The sequence below is a fragment of the Neophocaena asiaeorientalis genome, unplaced genomic scaffold (assembly GCF_003031525.2).
Source record: "Neophocaena asiaeorientalis asiaeorientalis breed wild unplaced genomic scaffold, Neophocaena_asiaeorientalis_V1.1 scaffold9, whole genome shotgun sequence".
Classification (NCBI taxonomy): Eukaryota; Metazoa; Chordata; class Mammalia; order Artiodactyla; family Phocoenidae; genus Neophocaena; species Neophocaena asiaeorientalis.
This window is the reverse complement of record NW_020171825.1, coordinates 1240511-1246510: the sequence shown is the minus strand read 5'-3', so window position 1 is coordinate 1246510 and position 6000 is coordinate 1240511. Positions and strand designations below refer to the sequence as shown.

Sequence of the window (6000 nt, the reverse complement as noted above, 5' to 3'; positions counted from 1 at the left end):
CAAAAAAAAAAAAAAAAAAAAAAAAAAAATGGGTGTACAAATAATTTCTTCGAGACCTGCTTTCAGCGCTTTTGGGTATATACCCAGAAGTGGAATTGCTGCATCATGTGTTAATTCTATTTTTAATTTTTTAAATAAATTTATTTTACTTATTTATTTATTTTGGCTGCGTTGGGTCTTCGTTGCTGCACTCAGGCTTTCTCTAGTTGCGGCGAGCAGGGCTACTCTTTGTTGTGGCGCGCGGGCTTCTCATTGAGGTGCCTTCCCTTGTTATAGAGCACGGGCTCTAGGCACGCGGACTTCAGTAGTTGTGGCACGTGGACTCTAGAGCGCAGGCTCAGTAGTTGTGGCTCGCGGGCTTTAGAGCGCAGGCTCAGTAGTTGCAGTGCACGGGCTTAGTTCCTCCGCGGCATGTGGGATCTTCCCTGACCAGGGCTCGAACCCATGTCCCCTGCACAGGCAGGCGGATTCTTAACCACTGCACCACCAGAGAAGTCCTATTTTTAATTTTTTTTTTTTAATTTTTATTTATTTTTTTAATTTATTTTTGACTGTGTTGGGTCTTCAGATCGGATGCAGACTCTCAACCACTGCGCCACCAGGGAAGCCCCTATTTTTAATTTTTTGAGGAACCGCCATGCTATTTTCTATAGCGGCTGCACCATTTTACATTCCCACCAACAGTGCACAAGGGTTCCAATTTCTCCACATCCTCTCCAACCCTTGTTTTTTTCTGTTTTTTTGACAGTAGCCATCCTAATGGGTGTTAAGTGGTGTCTCGTAGTTTTGACTTGCATTTCCCTAATGATTAATGATATTGAACATCTTTTCATGTGCTCGTTGTCCATTTTTATATCTTCTTAGGAGAAATGTATGTTCAAGTCCTCTGCCCATTTTTGAATTGTGGTGTTTGTTTTTTTAGTGCTGAGTTTTAGAAGCTCTATATATGTTCTGAATATATATTCCTTTATCAGACATATGATTTGCAAATATTGTCTCCCATTCTGTGGGTTGCCTTTTTACTCTGTTGAAAGTATCTTTTGATGCACAACATTTTAAATTTTTCATGAAGTTCAATTTATTTTTTCTTTTGTTACCAGTGCTTTTGGTGTTATTGATGAATGAAATTTTAACCAGTTAACTCATGGTATGTTCAATATTGCTGTAGATTTTCTTTTTTCAAAAACAGGCAAAACAAAAAAAAACAAAAACAGGCAAACCAAGGGGCTTCCCTGGTGGTCCAGTGGTTAAAACTGTGCTTCCATTGCAGGGGGGCGTGGGTTCAATCCCTGGTCTGAGAACTAAGATCCCGCATGCCACACATGGTGCAGCCAAAAAAAAAAAAGGTTAAAAAAAACACCAGGCAAACCAAGATTTTTGGGGGGTTAGAAAACTCAACACTACCATCTTACCTAAAGAAACACTACCAGGTTGTAATAATCAATGAGAATCTGGCTTTTTTTCTAATGCAGTAGCTACAGCAGTCTCTGTGATTATAATACATTTTATACATTTGTAAGAAAAATACAGTAATTTTCTAATGATGACTTTGTCACAAGCACTTCTGTTTTTTAATATTAGTGTATAAAAAGAACTTATATGAAAAGGGAGATCCTTAAATGGAACAATACATCAGAACTTTTTATTTTAAACCAAATGATCTCAAAATTTTCAAAAAAAATAATTTTATATAGATGACAATATCAGGGCCTTTTGCCCATTCCAATCCATGCTTATGACATCATTTTATGAATCAGATGAAATCAAAGTGAGGTGAGATGGACAAATTCAGAAAAGACAGAATTCACTAGTGTTTTTGCGTATTGGCATGGCAATTTGCCTTTTGTGGGATGAAAATAGTAATTGCTCATTTTTAAAAATCACAGAGGTTATGCGTCTCCCCAGAGCCTAGAAAATATTCCGTACTTCTTAACTCCCAAGTCTTGTTTCGGCCGCACAGCTTTCTCACTGCTCCTGTTGCATTCAGGGTCGTCTTGGCGACTTCATCTGAAAGCATTATATGTTATTAACATACAGGGTTTCGGAGTGGAGGTGGAAGAAGAGAAAGGTGTTAATTCAGATGTTATGAAACTGTAATAATGCTATTATTTAAGACACTTATTTGGGTATGTTTATATTTTGTAGTTTTATAAATAAGCCCAAGGGGCTCCTCCTGGTTGTCACAATCCTCCTTGAATCTCGTATCCTGTCTGTCTCTTCCTATCCGACAGTAGAATTGATGTCGCTCTAATCCCTGGAAGTTTGGAACTAATGAACTGACTGCTGAGCTGCTGCCACGGAGCTTGGTCCCAAACTATACTGTACTTCACACTCGATTTATTCTCCAGATGGCGAGACTGTGCCGCCCCGCCGCGAGGGACCACCTCTTCCACTGGAGTGTAAAAGTGGACGGATGTTGTTTTCTTTGCAGATTTGATCATTCTGAGCTAGAAACTTGCAAGGCTGATTAGTTATTAGCTTTAATGGGTGCCAATTGAACCAATGGCACGCATATTTTCTCCTTTAATTTCAGAGTCTGCAGGTCTCGGTGATGGTTGATTTATCCACTTTCTTACGTCAGCAGAGCATGTCTCTTCCCCAGGTGATAAGAATCCGGTCTCTGAAATCATAGCACGCCTTGGTTCCTGGCCCAGACAGAGTCACATAATATGGTGGCTTATGTATAAGGACAAGTTTATTAGCCACCGGTCCACTGCACTGAGCAGCCCATGGCACGAAATATCAGTTGAATGTGGGAACTTTGGTAATACCACCTTTTAGGACCAGGGCCTGTGAAGAGTTTGACCTGTGCCAACTTTCTTTGTGGCCTTTGCAGAGCCCACCTCTGGAATCAAACATGCTACAAACACACAAAGATAATTAGTCTCTGCAAAAATCTCATGTAACTGTTGAGGAAGGCCTTGCATTCATTATTCCCTCTTTTCAGGTTGTCAGATTTTAGGAGGACAAGTTCATCCTACACTGAGAAATGCTTACCAAGGCTGTCCTGCAGTGTTAACACGTTTAGAGTGCAGTTCCTTCTAAACTCCATTTTCAACAACCTGTTTTGCTTCCAGAATGTAAGACCACCCCACCCCCCAAAAACAGTTGTTTTTGAGTGGCCTCTTTTTGCCTTCATTTCCTTTTCTTTCTTTCTCCAGGGAGCATTTACCTCCCAATAATCTCAGCAGATCACCTGGATAGCCCTTCTGAGAAGGTGGTGTCTGCCAGGCCGAGTCTTACTAATCCCCCTAATGAGATGGCACTTGGAAGGATGGTCAGGGCCAAACAGGAGCCAAAGAAAAAGAGAATGAAAGTGTGAAGGGAGCGAGGTGATGGAGATGAGAGAGATGTAAGAGACACGGTAGCAAGACGTAAGGCCTGTGATAGAGAGAGAACAGCATGAACAGAATTTCTTTCTTTTCACAACTGGTGGACTGTGGCTCTCTCTAGCTGAAGACCCAGAACTAAATTTAATTGTTCTTAGAAACTGCCTTCCTCTCACCCAACAGATGGCATGGGTGTGTTTGCTAGCACAGTAACATATTTCACCATTAAAATACCAAAAAGAAAAAAAAATCAACATGCTTGTTGGTTGGTGTAAATTCAGTGAAGTTGTTGGATATTTTGGGATACACAGCAGAGGGATGCACACTTCACTTATGTAAATTGTCACAAGCAACAGCCCGTTAATAAGGGTGTTGTATGGCAATATACCTCCAAAGCCATCATCTTTTTTTGGAAAGGTACAGAATGATGTAGTAGAAAGAGCTTGGTTTTAATTCTGAGCCAGAAAGAGGAAAAAAAGTCTAATAAAATGCTGAGTATTCACTGCTCATTATTACAGCATGAAAAGTACTAATCAGATTATGCCTAAAATTGGAATGGGGTACTTCATTTGCAGCCAATTTCACAAGGGCTGAATTTTACTAAGTAAACCGGAATGTGCTGAAACCATGGCAATCTGACTTTAGATAAAAATCACAAACAGGTTTAGAACATGAGCTTTGAACAAACAGTCCCCTTCGAATCCAAGTGAAACAACTAAACAGCTTAGAGGTCAGATTTTGTTTGACACCAACATGAACAATTTAGGAAGCTGATGTTGCCAGGGATCCTGCGTCCTTGAGCGCACATGCCGATTAAACTAGAGGATGGAGGTGATGATTCAAATAACTCAAGTTTTTTGGGTTTTTTAAAAATAAGTTTATTTACTTATTTAATTATTCTTGGCTGCGTTGGGTCTTCGTTGCTGTGCGCGGGCTTTCTCTAGTTCCGGCGAGCAAGGGCTACTCTTTGTTGCAGCGCGCGGGCTTCTCATTGCGGTGACTTCTCTTGCTGTGGAGCTTGGGCTCTAGGCACGCGGGCTCAGTAGTTGTGGTTCGCGGACTTAGTTGCTCCACGGCATGTGGGATCTTCCCGGACCAGGGCTCAACCCCGTGTCCGCTGTATTGACAGGAGGATTCTTAACCACTGCGCCACCAGGAAAGTCCCTCAAATAACTCAAGTTTTAAAATGCACTTCAGCCCAAACGATCTAGTTAGTTCCCTCCCATTTCCCATTCACTTTGTCCCAGCAGACCCTTTACAAGCCCAACCTGCCCTTGAAAGGAAACCTGGAAGTTGAAAGTTTTCTGCGCTGAAGCCATCCCGGGTTTGTAGCTGTGCCAGGCTGCATGGAGCATAGCACATCTTGGGTTCTTTGAGGCTATGGATCTAGATACACACAGGAAGCATTTCTCTCGACAGCTGTCGATGGCCTTGGAACCATACTACTGAGTTGATGAGTTGAGTTCTGACCTTCACCTTCAGGATCTTCCTATCCTGTGGCTGCAGCGAGAGGGCATGACAGAGCAAGTGGATGCATTTTATTGCTGTGGGACAGCCCACAGCAAGGTGTGGAACCAAGCCACTGTTGGCTGCATCCTTCCTCACTTTAGCTGGCATGAGCTCTCTCTTGCTTTTGTCTAAGCTTGGCATAATTATTGGCAGTCAGAGCTCAGTAAATCAGGACTCCACAGAGCTGTCTCAGACTGCTCCTATGTACTGTGCGTCCATCCGACTTGACAACTCTAAGCTGGTTTCCTCACACTGTTTAACTCAGACCACATTTGGAGGCCTTCCCTGCTTCCACCCGGTCATAGACCTACATCTGCCTGGTTTAAATCTACTGTCTTGGCTTATCTCCTAGATTGGACTTCAACTCAATATTGGCTCAAATAATTATTTTTTCTCTCTGCTTTGGTTTATTATTTTCCTAGATAACAGCCGCTATCCAAATGGCCATATATTGTTAAGACCTTGTTTTTCAAACTACATTCATCAGCAGTGAGAAGCTTTAAAGTTTTATTAGTATCATAAAAACCCTTCCCAAATGAAGCTACTTTTGATAAGTGTTCATTCTGACCATGAGAATTTGTTGAGGGCTGTTGGCAAGTTGGAGGAATTTGGTTTTGAAACTGAAATTGGCAGGAAGTAATGACCTCAAGGGCTTTCTTTCCCTTGATTCCGACCCCCACGCCCCAAGTGCACTCCTCTCTCCCCAACCCCTGTCCCCGCTTCATCACCCCAACGCAAAGACAATAAATAACATGTTTGGTTTTATACAGTTTTTCCGGGGACAATTCAAATACTGAATCAGACTTTCAACCTTTCAGCTTTTCTTAACTGTGGAGCAAAGCCTGCCAAATCAAAGAAAAAAATGTATTTGTCCACCACTTCATGAAGGGATTTCTTGGTGATATTATTGCCTTCCATCTGAATAAGCTGGAGCTTTTTGGTAGTGTGAAGTGTCATTTTCCCGTGAGTGCCTTCTTAATTGAATGTTAAGATTCAACTCAGTTGCAAAAAAATTTTTAAGTGAATAAAAATAGCATGACGCATGTGGAAAGAGAAAAACAAATCCTTATTTTTTTCCCTAATGTGAATATGCTGGCAGTCCAGACTACCATTAATCCATAAATTATCTAGTTTCTTGTATTTATTCAATGAGAAAATGCAG

General features: G+C 41.4%; 1 protein-coding gene across 4 annotated transcripts in view; it reads left to right on the top strand.

Annotated features, from left to right (window-relative positions):
* CLYBL (citramalyl-CoA lyase) overlaps nt 1-6000 on the top strand; it is a 245318-nt gene that overhangs the window by 208896 nt on the left and 30422 nt on the right. The window lies entirely within an intron of this gene.